Source organism: Chiloscyllium plagiosum, unplaced genomic scaffold (assembly GCF_037043375.1).
Source record: "Chiloscyllium plagiosum isolate Xiang-an unplaced genomic scaffold, Cpla_swu_hap1 HiC_scaffold_38, whole genome shotgun sequence".
NCBI classification, from domain to species: domain Eukaryota; kingdom Metazoa; phylum Chordata; class Chondrichthyes; order Orectolobiformes; family Hemiscylliidae; genus Chiloscyllium; species Chiloscyllium plagiosum.
The window spans coordinates 73,512,111-73,531,767 of NW_028270176.1; positions in this window are offsets into that span (position 1 = coordinate 73,512,111).

Below are 19,657 nucleotides of genomic sequence, written 5' to 3' on the forward strand. Positions count from 1 at the left end.
CGACACTCTCATTCGTTTGGCCGAACTGATCCTCACCCTTAACAATTTCTCCTTCGAATCCTTCCATTTCCTCCAGATCTTAGGGGTAGCCATGGGCACACGTATGGGCCCCAGCCATGCTTGTCTCTTTGTTGGCTATGCAGAACAGTCGATCTTCCGTCATTACACCGGCACCACTCCCCACCTCTTCCTCCGCTACATCGATGACTGCTTTGGCGCCACCTCGTGCTCCCGTGAGGAGGTTGAGCAATTCATCAACTTCACCAACGCATTCCACCCTGACCTTAAATTTACCCGGACCATCTCTGACACCTCCCTCCCCTTCCTGGACCTCTCCATCTCCATTAATGATGACCGACTTGACACTGATATTTTTACAAACCCACCGACTCCCACAGCTACCTGGATTACAACTCTTCCCATCCTACCTCTTGCAAAAATTCCATCCCGTATTCCCAATTCCTCCGCCTCAGCTGTATCTGCTCCCAGGAGGACCAGTTCCACCACAGAACACACCAGATGGCCTCCTTCTTTTGAGACTGCAATTTCCCTTCCCACGTGGTTAAAGATGCCCTCCAACGCATCTCGTCTACATCCCACACCTCCGCCCTCAGACCCCACCCCTCCAACCGTAACAAGGACAGAACACCCCTGGTGCTCACCTTCCACCGCACCAACCTTCACATAAACCAAATCATCCCCCGACATTTCCGCCACGTCCAAACAGACCCCACCACCAGGGATATATTTCCCTCCCCACCCTTTCCGCCTTCCGCAAAGACCGTTCACTTCGTGACAACCTGGTCAGGTCCACGACCCCCTACAACCCACCTTCCCATCCTGGCACCTTGTCCTGCCACCGCAGGAACTGCAAAACCTGCGCCCACACATCCTCCCTCACCTCTATCCAAGGCCCAAAAGGAGTCTTCCATATCCATCAAAGATTTACCTGCACATCCACTAATATCATTTATTGTATCCGTTGGTCCCGATGCGGTCTCCTCTACATTGGGGAGACTGGACGCATCCTAACAGAGCGCTTAGGGAACATCTCCGGGACACCCACACCAATCAACCCACCGCCCTGTGGCCCAACGTTTCAACTCTCCCTCCCACTCTGCCGAGGACATGGAGGTCTTGGGCCTCCTTCACCGCCGCTCCCTCACCACCAGACGCCTGGAGAAAGAACGCCACATCTTCCGCCTCGGAACACTTCAACACCAGAGCATCAATGTGGACTTCAACAATTTCTTCATTTCCCCTTCCCCCCACCTCACCCCAGTCCCAATCTTCCAGCTCAGCATTGTCCCCGCAACTTGTCCTGACGTGTCCGACCTGTCTATCTTCTTTTCCACCTACCCACTCCACCCTCCCCGCTCCCCCGACCTATCACCTTCATCCTCTCCCCCACTTCCTATTGTACTCTATGCTACTTTCTCCCAATCCCCACCCTCATCTAGCTTATCTCTCCACTCTTCAGGCTCTCTGATTTTATTCCTGATGAAGGGCTTTTGCCCGAAACGTTGATTTTACTGCTCCTTGGATGCTGCTTGAACTGCTGTGCTCTTCCATCACGAATCCAGTTTCTGATCCATTGGTCCGTTCCTCCACAGATCTGTCAGAAATACTGAACATTTCCAGCAACTTCTGTATTTGTTTGATTTTCAACATCGGCGGATCTTCCTTTTTTTTTTCTTATTTTCTACCAATGTGATTTGGCTTAAGATTATGCTGAATATTTTGAATATGACTGCGATAGGATAGCCAGATTTCAAAAGCCCGCTACTGCTACTTGGTTCACGTGACCAATGCCTTTCCACTCGATCACTGCGCCCGACAGCTGCACTGCAGATAAATTAACAAAATTATGGCATTCTCTCGATTTGGTAATCAGGAGCGAGATTGTTTGACTTGTTGAAAAAGTTAGATATACTGATATAATACAGTATATTAAATGGGGAACCATAAGGGAAAGAGAGAACAGTGAAAGATAGTGTTCTGGCAAAATGTAAATGTCATTGCTCAAGATTCAGAAAATGCTAGCATTCACAAACATACCACAATGTGGAATGTAACTTTCAGGGCAAGCAAGACAAGCAGATTGCAAAATCTTAGTCTGAAAGTTTTGCAGCATCAGTTTTAGATTTAATGAATGCACGCATGGGTTTCAGTGCTGTAATGATCTCTTAAACTGTAGAAGGAAATCCTTGCCTTCGAGGATACGTGCGGAATGTTCACTGATTCATCCCAGTAATGGCAGGACTGTCTCTGGAAGCATATGAGTACAATTATTCAATGCTCCATGGAGTTTCAAATAAGAGGTGAAGGGAATGTCTCCATTCACAAATTAATCATTCAGTAGAACTCAATACAAGGACACATGAAGTGATAACCAAGGTGGGCAAGAACACGGAAATATGATACACAATAGCTACGACAATTTCTATGTGCAAAGTGTCGATTTCAGACTCACGGTGGCTTTTGGTAATGATATTTACTGTCCAGAACCAGTCTGCACTGGAATGACTCGAGCCCTACTGTGATGTATTTGAACTTCAGTTACCTTTAGAAATAGCTGACACTCACTCAGATCATGGAGATTTAGAGAAATCATATTTAAAGCAAATAGTTCATCTTGTAACTGTGAAATCTTTAGGTCATCCTCAGTGGGAGCATTGTGTATAATCCTTGTCCTTATTCTCCAACAAAGACATGTGAAGAGGTGAGGAAGGGCACAGACGCTGCTGACTGAATAGCAAGATAGGAAGCCCAGCGACGGGGTGTACTGAGACATAAAAACATCAGAAAGGATAGAAATGATTTCATCCGCTTTATGGACAGAATGACGGAGTTTATTCACGACATGTGGAAATGCTGGACCAGAAACACGCAAGTTTAAAAGTAAACAAAAGAGATTTTCTCATAACGTGTGGTTTGAAGTGACTAAATCGGGGAAATTCCGTCTTTCAAGTGAATCAACAACTTTAGTTGGAGCTTCAAAACCATTAGTGAATGATTAAGAAAAGATTGGATGAGAGTTTCTTCCACTCAATAAAGTTGCTGAATTCCTGAATGACTTTCTGGAAATAAAACGTAGATTTATGATTTCATAGTGTTTTAAAAAACACACGAACAAACATACAAGGAGGGAATTTACCATTGAAAGAAAGGAAAAGTGTGGGTGTGGATTAATTTCGATTTGGTTGTTTTCAGACACAAAGACACTTCATGAACACGTTCAGCTGAATAAAATTGAGTATAAAAAGTTCCTGGATTTGAAAGATAAAGCGTATTATTCAAGGTGAAGCATTGTAAATGGGGCTGATGTCGTAAAATAACTGCAGACAGAAGTTACATCCTAATGAGTGGCAATTAAATCGTCATTTGGAGACGCAACACCTATTTTAAAGAGTTGACCACATTCACATGACATTAGGTGCATTTCACGCTTTCTTATATCCACCACCAAGTCTACTCTGTCTTTTTTGTATTTTAACCGTCTGTGCTGCTCTGCAGCACACCATTCCAGCTGAAAGATGCTCAGACTAAAAGTGAATAGAATATTCAGACGGTCCTATGCGATCAGTCTACTTTTTTTATTATTATTACAATGGCCATTGCGAGTTTGCAACAAACTGCATAACATGAAAACAGATCAACATCTATTTTCCCGGAATTTAACGCAGTGCCCATGGGAAACTTCACCCGTCTGCTGAAAAATCACGTTCGGCTCTCCCTCCACAAATGTCTCTTCACGTTTTAAGTGTTTGCAGTATGTTTGTTGATCAAGGTGTCATTATCCTGAAAAGGTCGTTTCTCAATCCACAAAAAGTGGTACTTTCCCATAAACGTGACATTGCTCAATATCACCTTCTATCCGTACCCCTCAACACGACAAATTGAAGCTGCTCCATGTGAGGCTCAAACTTAAAACTTCGGCAGAGCGCAGCCCACTATACTGGCACAGAGATACCGTGAACTGGTCACCTGCAGCACTGGAGCAACACATTAATGCTTACCTGCACATTCCTGGTTGTACATTAACGGTTGGGAAACCGAGTTTCTCTGATTCCATGGCTGGTCACTGCGATTATACGATCATCTTCACTAGTGGTTCTGACCCCGTGTGAGGCAAGTGGTGAGTTACTCATTGCAAAGATGTAAAAATGTGCAACTTCAACTTTTGCCTTCACTAACCCATGAGCCTTTTATTTTGTTTTTCATCTGTAGAAATCTTAAAACCTTCATCTTGAACAGACTCAATAACAGATCTCCACTGTGTCTCTGGCATCAAATTCCAAAATGTAAACCCCTTCTGAATTCTTCCACCGCAGTCCACTGTTTGAGAAGTCTTCCTGTTCAGGGGAATGCACTTGCCAGTGTGTCAACTGCTGCTCCCAGCATTCGCTCTGGCACTGCACTCATTTTCCTTCTGACACTTGCTCACTGTGTTGCTGTGATCATACAGTGACTTGGTGTCACACAGCCAGGAAAATGATACAGATCAAGATTTTTGCATTGTTGAATTCAATTGTCAGTTTAGCCTTATTTAGGATTTTGAAATTGTCTGTCCTGTACACAGGTGTCAAAAATATCTGAGTGGAAGAAAGGTGTTCTGAATAATGACATTGAGCACTGTGCACTCTCCTCCAGTCTGGAAAATAATTCCTCACAGACAACTTTACACCTCCTGCTGTCACGGGCTCTTCATTCCGTTGACTTCAAATCTTCACAGAATTCAACAGACCTTGTTACATCGTCATTTCTTCATTTATGTTCAGATCATGTGAGCAGAGTGTCACGGTGGGAGTGTATTTGCCCCACAACTCAGAGGTAAGACGATACTCTTGGAACCGTACTGTTCTATTTATCATTTTACCAATACCAGGGAGAAATATCTGCTGCTCAGCATAATTTACGCAATTCACTTATTCATAAGGTCAAATGTGCCCTTGGCTATGTGACGAGGTGGCCGAGAGGTTAAGGCGATGGCCTGCTAATCCATTCGGTTCTGCACGCGTGGGTTCGCATCACACTCTCGTCGTTGTTATCAACGATTTTCAATTTTGCTATTTTTGGATGATCACAGCTGTCCAATGGTCTGTTTTTATGCATCGACGCTATAATAAAATCTCAAAGAATAATTTGAGTCTGTTGCCTAAACTGCATTGAAATGTAGATTGAATTGGGACAATGAAAAGGAACGCGATTGTCTTTTCCAAGTAAAGTTGCTGTGAACTTTTATCGTATGAAAGAGATCCGGGAGAACCAAATAACGAAAGATACGAAGTGCATGTTGATGCATGCGATTCTTAATAAGTGTTTTGTCAGATGAAATCTGTAGCAGGTTGGGTAGAAGTGATTCATCTTGGTGAAAAGAGCACAGAGAGATAGCACGAAACAATGGAGATGTTTCAAAAGTGGCAGGGGCTGGGTGTAGGGACACCCGAGAACTGGCTGTAAATGCACAGTAGAGAATTACCGATGTGGGTGCCGTGCATGGACACGGACAGACTTACACATTGGTCTTATCCTTTCCCCCTTGCTCTCGCCATTGATGAATGCTGGACATAAGACACATCTCAACACAAGGTGTGGGAAGTAAGCTCCCTCTCGTTATGCACACACTTGATGCATCATATTGAACTATGAACAACTGGAGAAGTCAGCAAGTTAACTGCAGGGACTGAACCTAAACTGTGTATCAATAACCTCAGATTTATGCAGCATAAACATGAAAACTGTTTTAAAATGTCTTTATATGCATGCCATTAACAGACGGTTCGTTCTAATACCCGTATGGCTGAAAGAAGTAGACACCATATTTCAAGGTGGATGACAAAATTACCAATTTTGTTCAGAAATTGAGATCTATTTGATCATTTGACACAGTGATCAAGTTTAATTTAAATAATACAAACCAAATTCCCTCACGTGAAATAAAAGAGTGATTCCAATACAAACATTGTCCTTGCTAAGTAGCAATTACTCAACATGAAAAATAGAATGTGATTTCTAGTGAGCATACGTCAATTAGCACGATTATCTTACTTCTGATTGACTGCAATATGCACATGCAAAATAAGTTTTTAGAAATAAGTCCTTTTGGAAATAATGAGTCGGTGGTGATTAAAAATAAGATTAGGTTCTCATGATGTGGATATTGCACCAATGGCTCCAGTGATGGAAATAGTCAGTGGACAGTATTTCTATGGTTGTTTAGCGGTATGTGAGCTGCCAGGGATGGGAGCTCCCATTTCATCTGGAGCAACGTCGGTTGACATGGACCAAGGAACATTGTGACATCCGTCTGGGAGTTCTAACCACACCTGGAGCAGCTTTTATTGACATGGAGCAGCAGGGAGGATTGGGACATCAGACTGCGAGATCCAACCTCAATTGGAGCAGCTTCAATTGACATGGATCAGGGCGCTTTGCAAGATCAGTCTGGGAGCTCCACTCTCACCTTGTGATGCTTTTAATGACATGACGCAGCAGGGAACATTGGGACATCAGACTGGTAGAGCCAACATCAACTGGACCTTTTCTATTGACATGGAGCAGGGAGCATTGGGACATCAGACTGGGAGCTGCAACTTCAACTAGAGTAGCTTCTATTGACATGGAGCAGAAAGGAGCATTGGGACGTCAGGCTGGGAGCTCCAACCTCTCCTGGAACAGCTTGTATTTGCATGGAAGAGGAGGGAGTACTGGGACATCAGGCTGGAGGAAAGGATATTCAACTATTTTAATCTGAAGTAAAATAGGTTTCAACACCTCAGATGTTAACTGATTTATGAAGATTCTGTCATGGGAAAATAATTAATTCATTAGATATTAAAGACAAGTCCTGCAAAAATTCAACTCAGGAAAACGCATTGGTACAGAGAGAAATGGGAGTGATGTTTCAAGTCTTTGATTTTTCTTTTCTGGCCGACTCTGCACTAGATTACATCACCAGAAGGACGTTTTCACTCATTTCATGTGATTCAGTTTCCTGCAAATACGGACAGGTCATTAACATAATCTAAATCTGAAAATTAACGGGGATATGCGATGTTATGATTAGGCTGGAGTTTACCACTAATTATGGTGAAAACGTAGCAAAGTAAGTTGCAATTTCCTTGATCAGCAGTGACCTCATTGATTGGCTGATCAAATTGTGAATGGTAGTTTTTTTTTGACAATGTGAAGTGAATCATTGATGGTGATTATCTTTGTTCTTTGCTCACCTTGTGACTGTTACTTTTATTGCTCCTGTCATTGTTAGCATCACAGCTCTGCAGCGTGTAAAATCTCAGCTGTGCATCTGGCCAGTGGCACAGCCATTCGAATAGCTGGCTACGGATCAGGCGGGTACAGGTTCGACTTTTGCTTGGCGCAATGGCATTGTGGAGATTCAGCACACATCCAAACTAATCTTTTTTGTTACACTGAGGTGGATAATAATTGACATTTTCATCTCAAGGAACGAAAATTGTTTTACTGTCTTCGATCAGTTAAACATTACCAAAAGTTATCAAAGTTAAAAATCACATAGCATCAGATTGTATCGAACAAGCATATTTGGAAGCACCAGTGTTCCATGCACTGTTTCTTCATCAGGTGGTTGTGAACTGTTGGACTCTAATATGGTTTTGTGAAATTTTTAAATTTGTCCACCCCAGTCCAATACCAACACATCCAAGTCATGGGTACCGTCGACACCACGAACGGTCGGTTAAAGTCCAGATGATCTTCCAAAGGATCGCACATATTGACACACACATCAAGTTTCTGCAGAAAGACACCCACCTGATGAAGGAGCGGCTCTCTGAAAGCTAGTGTTTCCAAATAAACCTGCTGGACTATGCCCTGATGTTGTGTAATTTTTAACTTTCTCTACCCAACTCAAACACTGGCACTTCCATATCATAGAGAACATCAGTCATGTCCCAGCGCTGTCACAGAATGCAATCCTGGAATAGCCCAATACATTGCTTATCGGTACGTTTCATTTTCAGAAACCAACCCACTCAATCGCAGCAGCTTCTGTGTATGAAAAGAACAGAAATGAAATTGCTGAGACTCAGTTTTGACAGTTCTTTGAAACTCTTTGGGAAGTGGAAGCAGAGGAGAATGAAGGATGAACTGTCGACGGTGTAGAGAGAGGGAAGGCACTTTTCCCATCATTCAAGGGCTGGGGTATTGACTGATCGAAGGCATGAAACAGATTCCTGGTAAAGCTGCTCTCTCTGCGTCAGGAACAAGAAGTCCTAATGACATCCAGGCCACTCAGTTAAAGCACCGAATACTAACCACGAGACCACCAGGGATGAGGGCAGAAGCAGTTGCACAGTTTCTTCATAACGCGGTTTTTGGAATTATGTCACTGCAGATATATTTGCCCTCAAAAATGATTGAATTATCGAGTGTTTACAGCACAGAAATGGGTCCCATCATGTCACTTCCAGCACTTGGCCTGTAACCTTGTAAACTCTGACGTTTCACGTGTTCATTTCAATGCTAATTTCTTTGGAACATTTTAATCTCGTAAGACACAATAAATTGGATTGAAGTTTGAGATGGGAAAAGTGTGTTCACACCCGGTCGGGGAGCTGAATCCCATTTTTACGCATAAATGGAAGCACGCAGACACATTTCCTCAAGAGTGACACAGGCCTCGGGAGAAAACAAGCAGAAAGTAACATTTCACCCACTTGGCTGATATTGTCCCATTTCAGACTTCAAGACCAGCAAAGAAAGGAAGCATTCAGCCCCTTCCCTCCCAGTGTTCCTTGCCCATTCTTTCCCCATCTCTCTCTAGTATATACTGTCTCACCTCGTTCTTGCTGGCAAACTGGATCACTGCTCACGCCCGTTTTTTCCTGTCCTGCCGAACCATTTTCCTCAAGTTATTGGAATTAAAAACAGGAATGGGCTTTTTCAAGCACTTTTCTAGTTTACAAGACCAGTGTTATCACCACTGAGCCAGCACATTGCCAGCTCAGAGAGAAGGTCTCATACATCAAAAACTGAAATACAACAGATGATTGGATAGCCTCAGTATTGTAAACCAACCAACAAGACCGGAATGGAGCCGATGGGACCATGCACAGAAGTATGGCAGTATAGAGTGACGAATCTCATGGTGACCAGGGTGGTGTTAATAGAAATCTTCCCTGGAAATATAGTGATGAGGATTCAATAATTTCACTGTCTTGGCTTGTTAAAGGTTAACGTTCACAGTAATCAATATGAAATACTGCCTGATCTTTCGAAGCAGAATGATGTTGTGCAGCATTCCGAATCGCTTCCCTGCATGTTACAGGTCCACATCAGCAATGTCAGTTGCAATTGCCTGACGTTCAATCAGTTTAAATAAAGAACGGAGAGGGCGTCACTAAAATGGAAGGGGAATGGTGGTTTGTGAGACTTAAGTGCATGCCTAGTGGAGCCAGGTTTGATGTAGATAATGAATATTGGTTTTCCTGTTTACCTTTACAGCTTCATATTTAGGCAAAGAAGTTTATGAACAGAAAGACGCCATTCAGACCATCAAATCTATTCCTGTGTTGAATGGTTTCATGTCAGATCTGATAACCTTGAACTGCACTTTCTTGCCTTTCCCCTTAACGCTTGATGTCTTTGCTGTTTGAAGATCTGCCGATCTCAGCCTCATTATACCGAATGACCCTTCCTCAACAGCCTTCTTATACAAGAAAGTCCACGGATCCAGAACTATCTGAGAGAATAAATGCTTCCTCATCTCTGTTTTAATTGTGGGATCCGCATTATAATACGAAGTTAAATATCACACAACACCAGGTCATAGTACAACAGGTTTAATTGGAAGCATTAGCTTTTGGAGAGCTGTTCCTTCATCAGGTGGTTGTGGAGTTCACAGTTGTAAGAAACAGAATTTATAGCAAAAGTTTACAGTGCGATATAACTGAGATTATATATTGAAAAATACCTTGATTATTTGTTAAGTCTTCCATCTGTTAAAATGATTATGTTAGGTTCACTTCTTTGTTATGTGATTCGCAAAACTTTCTTTTAATAGTTACATTCTTCGGTAAACTTTGACAATTAGTGTCTGTCCAGATAATATGTTGAAGTTGTTAGTTCCTGTGTGCTGTGTCCGTGCCATAATGTTTAAATGTGCCCGAGCAGAAGCTGATAACGAAGTTCGGTACCCATGAGGATGACCTCAACCGGGACCTTGGATTCACAGTACAGGTGATCCCATTGCTCTATCTACACACAGAGACCCTCCCACACACACACACACACACACACAAGCACACACACACACACACACACACGCATATATACGTTTGTGGGGTGAATTTGTACTTGCAGAGTTACATTGCACTTTGCTCAAAAACTACATGAATCCATGTAGCCTCTGTTAAATCATTTATTAAAATTAGAATCAGTCTAAACATTATGGAAAAGACAGCAGCACACGGGGGCTGACACCAATTGTTCAAGTTCACCTGAGAATGTAACTTTAAAATAAAAAGTTTTGCGCTTTAAAAATGAAAGAGGTGAAGCTAACATGGTTATTCTAACAGATGGGAGACTCAGCAAACTATCATGGACATTTGCAATGTATAATTCCGTTACATCACACTGCAAATTTGTGCTATAAATTCTGTGCTTTATAACAGTGTACTCCATAACCACCTGACGAATGAGCACGAGTCGGAAAGCTCGTACATCCAATTAAACCTGTTGGACTGTAAGCTGGTGTTGTGTGATTTACAAATTTGCTCACCCCAGTCCAAAACCGGTATCTCCAAGTCATTCGATACGAGGCGCTCAGGTCACAGAACCAACCTTTCTGCATCCAACTTTTTAAATCCTTGAAAAACCTGTATGTTTCAATAAGGATCATTTTTGTAGTACTGAGTCTGAGCAGGGCTGAAAATATGTTGCTGGAAAATCGCAGCAGGTCAGGCAGCATCCAGGGAACAGGAGAATCGACGTTTCGGGCATAAGCCCTTCTTCAGGAATCTGAGCAGGCAAAAGCAACTGATTTCAGCGTTTCTTCCCATTTGATTTCATCTCCGATACGAAATTCTCACTTACTCTGACAGAACTGCTATCTTTGCAGTTTTGTAATGTCAGGAATTCATGTTCAATTTAAGATTTTCATAAGGAGCAACAAATCTTTTTTTCCCTGACTGGAAATCAAGATTGGAAAATAGCAGTGAGAGAGCTGAATTTCAGCACTTGCGCACCAAGGAAGACATTTGCAATGCTTACAACTTTTCTTGGTGACTTTGTTTTTGCCTTTTTGATTCAGTTGAAAAATGACAGTCATTGAGTTTTTAAAAGCGTAGCGAGAGGCCTTTCAGCCTATTGCATCAGTATCAGTCATCAAACATCTAGTTTATAAGCACAGTTTCCAGCACGTGACTCATCGCCTGGTGTGTTCTAACATTTCAAGTCTTCAGTTAAATTGTTATTCAATTTCTTAAGTGCTTAAGTGGAACAAAACATCTCTGTAAACTAACAATTCTGAAAGACAAACTCTTTCTCAGAGCCGTTTGTCAGTTTTCCTCATGATGCTGCGGAAAATGTTTCTGCACTCACATCTGAATTAGTTTACCCTGTTTCTTCTTCAGGTTCCTTCTTCTTTCTATTAAATGGTTTAGATTCCAGTACAGACATATGGTGCATGTTGCAGAAGTCATGTGTTTGTACTTTCACTGACACTCTGTCTCAGCGGGAGCTGCAGTCCTTCCCCACGCTGATTCAGATAGCACTGTCCTTCCTGTGACATGTCCCATGGAGAATGGAAGGACAGGCATTAATATGCTTCACTTGGGAACGGAGCGACAGTTTTAAAACATTTACACTGCCCCAGCGAGGAATAGAGCTCCTATCTCCCGCATAACATGTTTCTACACAAACCACTAAACTACCGAGGACAACAGTTGCAAAGGAGACCCCTCAGCCCGTTGTGGCTCCATTTGTCAAAAACATCTGCTTTACGGCCCGAATCGTTTAACCCACAGACATATACGTATTGGCAGAATACATTCACATCTGAATATTTCTGCCTCTCTGACCCTGACAGACAGTGTGTTCCAAATTCCAACACCCGCCAGCCTATACCGCTTTTCCACACATCTACTTAAACCTTTCTGTCTTTCTCATTAAATTTCTGGCCCCCTATGATCGATCTCTCCGTCGATGGGAAACGCTTCTTTCAGTCTCCCTTAGACATACCCCTCATTATTTTGTACATCTGAACCATGCCTTCTTACAAACTCCCCTGCACGGTGACAAACAATCCCAACCTGTCCTGCCTCTCTTCATAACCGACACTCTTCAGCCCAGACGCTATCCGAGTGAATCTCTCCTCCACCTTTCCCACTGCGATCACATTCCTGGACTCACGTGAATTGCAGACAATAGTCTCGGTCGAGCCGAATGAACCTTTTTTTCATTCTGCAACAGCATGCGGGGTGGTTCTGCAGCATTTATTGCCTTGCGGTCTGGAGTCAGACCAGTTAAGGACGTAATGAAACAGATGGGCTTTTCAGACAACGCATTTAGCATATTCTTAATTGTCGCAACCAGTGACAGTGAGGGCAACGGCACAGACTTGACGGTATCAACGTGAAAGTATATGTTAGATTGTGCAATGCCTCTGTAAAACGGGATGTGAGACGGAAAAGAGAGTTAGGGAGAGTGGGAGGGGGAGACATCTTCCAGAACTTTTGGGTTTAAATCCTGATACATGAAACGCAGAAACATCAGAGAAGGTGATTCGAAGGAAAACACCTCGGAGAATATTATTATGTAAAAACGATTAATTTCTTACCGTGTTTCACCAAAATTAAAAGTTTGAGAGAACTAACAGCCATGTCGTGGATTAGAGCCGAGGACGCTACTAAATAGTTACAGCACTCCAAGAGAGCACTTTTGCAAACTGCCACCAGTACTGTAGCAGAGCAAATGTCAGGGAGCACGTACAATATCAGGCCTTAGCGACAGGCGTGTGGGAACTCAAAATGGGCTGAATCTTTAACTTTAACGTCCTCAGAGACTATGAAGATTCCATGAATGAGAGTATTGGAGAATGGGATTAATGAAATTTTCCAAACACCTGGGACAGCGTAGGATATTATTGAAACGTATGTTTCAATCGCACTATAGTTTAACATCGGCTACTTCATCACTTTGCCCACACAAGGCAGTACCAACTGCTGCAGGCAATCACACATAATCCGAGTTCCACACCCGGAATCGTAGAAACGGTGTGAAGCAGCCACGAAGATTCAATGGGAAATTGGGATGGAATGACAGGAAAGAGGCGCGTGTATTTCCGAGGGTGGGATTTCTCCTGGTCAAAAGCGGGAGAGAACGGAATACTTGCCAACATTTAGAATATTATAGCCATAAGTAGTATATGTTGCTGAGACAGCCGATTGGCGCATCTGAAGCGTGTGGAGACTTTAACTTTGAGGTGGGAAGGTTCGAAAATTCATTTTCCTGTTTGGATCAGTGTTTTTGACATTGGCAGTAGCAGCTGCTTTTGCTTGCATCAGCTCAGAATCAGCTTCTTGTTCCCAGTAAATATTGCAACCTGGAGAAGGTGGTGTAGTGGTTATATAAAAAAAATTAGTCATCCTTGGGGTCTCAGACACGGAACTGGTAATGCTAATGTTCGACGAATAAAACCTGGAATTAAAGCCTGACCTCAGGAACAGAGAACAATCGCATTCATGCATGTCCCTTATGCAGGGGATGCTATTATCTTTCCCCAATCCTGCCTACTTGTGGCTTCAGGTCCAGAACAACATAGCTGACCCTTAATCCGAGAATGTTGATCGTGTGGCGAAGCAGGCCATTCGGCCATTCCAGTCGACACCATCCCTCCGAAGCACATCCTATCAGACCCACATTCCATACCTATTCCTTTCCCCCTTCATTTCTCATGGCTGATCCCAGTAACCTGCACACCTTCACACTGTGGGAGGAAATTCACACAAGCAAGGAGAGAATTTGCACACAGTCACACGAGACTGGGATAAAATCTTTGTCTCTCATGCAGCAAGACAGCAGCGAATCAGGAAGAACAACAAATGCTGTCCTGATCGGTGACATCCACACCCTGTGGGTATATCAGGAAGAATAAAAACACATTCACAACAAGGACAACGGGACTTGCGTCTGCGTGGACATGATTTGAACCAATCGTTCCCCCTTGGGTAGATACAAGGACACCGATATCACAGAGAAACCAGGGAAATGCGAGATTCAATTGACTGCTGAAGTGGAATCTCATTTATTAAGTCAAACTGGGGACAGACTGTTCATCAGTCCCGTGTGTGGAAAGGGCTCAGTGCGCAAACGAACCTCCGGAGTAACCAGCAATATTACATATCCGAGAAGGAGATCAACTAAACTGTCAATGCTGCTGTTTATCACAACCAGCTGCCATTTCTATAGACTCATAGTCAGAGACTCACGCAGCATGGAAACAGGCCTTTCATTCCTACCAGCTCATGCTGAACATCATGCCAAACTAAAAGAGTCACATCTGACGTCTCTTGTAACTGCTGAGGCTTAATAATGCCCTCGTGATATTATTATTGCATTGTTAATGGGAATGTCCAGATATAATTCTGTGGACACGGGTTCAAATCCTGGCATGGCCGATGATGGAATTTTATTTAAATAAATACCCAGAGCTAAACAATATAATGATGATGTTGAATTAGTTGTTGTAGATCTGATTCACTAAGGCCTGATAGGGAAGGAAACTGCCATACCTATCTGGTCTGGCTGGGATGTGATTCCAGATCCAAAAGATCATGGTAGATTCTGAACTGCTCTATGGGCATTAAATAATGGACTGGGCATGAATGAATGGCTTTTGTAATCCCACTGAAACTTTCCAATTCATTTATCGATCTAAATATTCTGTAAATGTTGTACATTTCCTTTCATTCATTACTGCCTCAGGAAGTGAATTGCACACATGAACCATCCTCTGTTAAAAAAGCCTCTCATGCCTTATTTTAAATCTCTCTCTCTTTTGACCTTAAACATTTGCCCTCTCGTCTAAAAGTCCACCTCCTTGGAGAAAAGACAGTTACAGTTAACTCTATCCGAACTCTTAATAGTCTATAACTTTCTATCAGGTCACCTTTCAAGCTCGCGTGTTCGAGAGAAAATATTCTCAGCTTATCTAGCCTTTCATCATAACTCAAACCTTCCACACTAGCAATATGCTGGTATACCTCTTCTAAACCTACTTCCGCTGAAAAAAATCCTTGCTATCCTGGGCGACAAGAATTGGACGCAGTATTCAAGAAGACGCCTCACCCAATGTCCTATTCAACTTCAACATAATGTACCAACTCCTACGCTCAAAGGACTGAGCAAGGAAGGCAAGATGACATTTTTTACCATTCTGTCTATATGTGAAACAAACGAAAAAGAATTATGTACCTGCATCCCCGGCCACCGTGTTCCACAACACTATGCAACGCCCTATCACAAAAAGTGACATTGGAGTAGGCTTTCACGAATCTCTGAAGGTGATTGCACAAGGGATCAAGTGGTTTCGAGGGCTTAGAGATACATTCTGTTCTTGACCGTAGGTGGGAATATAAGAGCAGGGAAGAGATGCTGGAACTTTAGCAACTGCCTGTTTAGAAAAGAGTCAGAGGACCGGCCACAAGACTGGTCATTGCATTAATCTTTTTTTTAGGAGGAATGATAAAATAAAGGATGGAGGGCTGAAATAGACCATGTGGCCGATCAAGTCTGGATGAGAACTCAATCAGATCTTCGCTGACAATGCCCCAAGTCAGCCTGGCACGTTCCTTGGAGGGGAACCTGCAGATGGAGTCATTCGATGCATAAGTCCATTAGACAATAGAGCAGAAATTAAAACATTCAGCGCAGTGAGTCTGCTCTGCCACAAAATCAAGGCAGATATCTTTCTAAACCCAATTCTCCTGCTTTCGTCCCATAAACCTTGATCTCCTTGACAACTACGCTGCTACATATCTCAGTCTTACATATAATCAAAGACCTGGCTTCCACAGCCTTATCTGATAATGAATTCCATAAATTCACCACTTCCTACCTGAATAAGTGTCTCTTATTACTTTTCTTAAATGTCTTCCCTTTTCTCCAAAGCCGTGCCTTTCGGTTCTCGTCTCTACTAAAAATGGAAACACCTTCCCAGCATCCACTCTGTCCAGGCCATTCACGATTCTTTAAGTACCAATTAGACTTCCTCTTATCCTTCTAAACTTCGTGGGTATAGACCCAGAGTCCTCAAACGTTCCTCATGTGTCAAGCTTTTCATTCCTGGGACCATAATCGTGAATCACATCTAAACACACCCCAGGACCAGTGCATCCTTCCTGAAATTTGAGGACCAAACGTGCGCACAGTAATCCAGATGTGGTCTGACTAGACCCTTATAGAACCTCGGAAGTACATCCCTGCTTTTATATTCAAGTATTCCAAAAATAAATGTCATCATTGCAATTATCTTCCTAACTACAGATTCAACCTGCCCTACATGTCCATATCCTTCTGCAGTATACCCGCCTTCTCATGCTACCTGTCCTTCTGTCTTTGCATTGTCTGCAAATTGACACACATTGCCCTCAGGAATTTTATCTAGATCGCTAATGAAGAAAATGAAAAGTTGTGGTCCCAACACAACCTTGAGGAACGCCACTTGTCACCAGCGGCCATCTTGAGAAGGATTTTTTTGTTCCTAATCACTGCATTATGTCGTGTGAGCGCGCCTTGCCACTGACATCATGGGCCCTTATCTTATTCAGTAGCCTCCTGTGCGGCAAATATCAAAGGCCTTCATAAAGTCCAGACACATAACACCCATTGGTTCTCCTTGGTCTACCTTACTTGTTACTTCTTCAAAGAGGAAATCTTCCAGATTTGTCAAGCATGTCTTCCCCTTGATGAAACCATGCTGACTTTGCGTTATTTTGACAGACACTTACAAGTATTCAGAAATTTCTTTCAACGCAATGGATTCCAGGACCTTATCCACAACCAAGATTCGGCTGATTGGTGTGCAATTCTCCAGCTTTTGTGTGGTTTCTTTTTAAAATGGGGTGTCACGTTTGTGATTTTTTGGTCCTGTAGCACCCTTCCTGATTATAGTGACTCCTGAAAGTTCTCCACTAACGTATCCACTATTTCTTCAGTTGTGTACCTTATAACTCTGGAGGGTACTCCATCTGATCCAGATGATTTATCCACCTTCAGGCCATTCAGTGTTTCTTGCACTTTCTCAATGATGGCCACGAGACTCACATCTGCTCCCTCATTCTCTTGTATGTTTGGGTATAACTCATGTCTTCCACTGTGAAGACTGGCACAATGTAATTATTCAGTTCCTCAAATATTTCCTTGTTCCCCACTACTGTCTGTCAAGTGTCATTTTCCAGTGGCCTATTGTCCACTTCTACCTCTCTTTTGCGTTTATATGAATAAAGAAACAACTGCAGTCTTCCTTTATATTAGCAGTTAGCTTACATTTAATCTTTTCCCTACTCATTTGTTTTGTTATTGCCCTTTGTGGGTCTTTGTGAGCTTCCCAATGCTCTGATTACCCACTGCCCTTCGCCACATTATATATTTTCTCTTTTGCATTTATGCTATCGATGACTTCCTGAGTCAGTCATCGTTGCTTCAACCACCCTGCACCATACCTCAATTTCCACAGGATGGGTCTCTGATGTGTCTGCTAAATTACGCTCAGACAGTCCTGCCATTGCACTTCCACTTTCCTGCTTTCTTGCTAGGGTCCTTTCTCACCAATTTCATTCATCTTCTACCTCATGCCCCTGCAATTGCCTTTATTCAACTTTAGCACCGTTAACAGTTAGCACTGTTGCCTCACAGCGCCAGAGACCCGGGTTCAATTCCCGCCTCAGGCGACTGACTGTGTGGAGTTTGCACATTCTCCCCGTGTCTGCGTGGGTTTCCTCCGAGTACTCCGGTTTCCTCCCACAATCCAAAAAATGTGCAGGTTAGGCGAATTGGCCATGTTAAGTTGCCCGTAGTGTTAGGTGAAGGGATAAATGTAAGGGAATGGGTCTGGGTGGGTTGCGCTTCGGCGGGTCGGTGTGGACTTGTTGGGCCGAAGGGCCTGTTTCCACACTGTAAGTAATCTAATCTACTTCTGATTGTATATTCTCCCTCTCAAATTACAGGGTAAATTCAATCATGTTATCATCACCGCTTCCTAAGGGTTCCTTCATCTTCAGCTCCCTTGTCACGTCTGCTTCATTTCACATCTCTAAATCCAGTATTGCCTGTTCCCTGCTTGGCTCCACCACAAGCTGCTACAAAAATCCATCGCGTCGACATTCCACAATTGAATTGAATTGAATTTATTGTCACGTGTAGTGAGGCACAGTGAAAAGCTTTATCTTGCGATCAATACAAACAGATCTCAGTGTTAAGTAGCATAGATGTATAAATAATATGTAAACATATACTAGGTTGGCCTTTGTGATTGTCCGGGCCGAGTTCACCACTCGCTGTAGACATCTCCGATTTTGAATGGTACAGGTGCCATACCAGGTACTGACACATCCAGACATAACAATCTCAATGGCGCACCTATAAAAGTTGGCGAATGTATTCGCAGTGGTGATTCAAGTGATCATCAATTTTTTTTTTAAATTTCGACCACCTCTAGAGAGATACCATCATCAGACATATATCCCTCTTCAGTCCCTGTCTACCATCCACAGAGACCATTCCCTGCAGGAAACTCTGTTGCACTCTGCCTTCACTCCCAACACCTGAACCAACTGGCCCGATGGAGTCTTCCCTCTGCATCGCTGATTTTGTGACACATAAATGCATAGAGCCTAAAAGCCCGAGCAAGATTAGGCTGTCCGGACCTTCAAGCCTACTCCGCCGTTCAATGACATCATTGCTGATATTTCGAAAGACTCAAATACGCTTACGCGCCCTCTCACTGTATCCCTTATTTCATTTATTGTTCAAAAGAAGTATCGCTCTTAAAAAAATTTGTTGCACTAGCGTCGACTTCTTCGCTGGGCAAGGTATTCCATATATGAACATCCGTCTGGGTGAAGAAGGTCCTTCTGAACTCAGTCCTAAATCTGCTCCCTCTAATCCTGTGGCTATGCCTTCCTGTCCGAACTTCACCCACAAGTGGAAGCATCCTTTATAGTTCTCTGTAATCTATTCTGTTCAATGTTTTATGTTTCAGTAAGATTGCCCCCTCATTTTTCTAAATTCCAAAGAAAATAATCCTAATGTATGCAGTCTCTCTTTATAGGCTAACCACCTCAACTCCGGATCAACCCAGTGAACCTCCTGTGCACCCCTTCCACCACCAGTGCCAAGTAAGGGGACCAACAGTGCACACAGTACACCAAGGATAGCCTCACCAGCACCTTGTAAAGCTGCAACATAACATCTCTGTTTGAACCTTCAGGAACCTACGTTACATCTGTCCAATTTCTATCGCGATGCCCTGCTATTTCTTCCTTGATAATACACTCAAGCATCTTCCCCACTGCAGAACGTAAGCTAACTGATCAATAATTCCCAATGTTTTATCCATCTCCATTTTTAAACAGTGGTGTCACACTAGCTGTTTTCCAATCTGCTGGGACTGCCA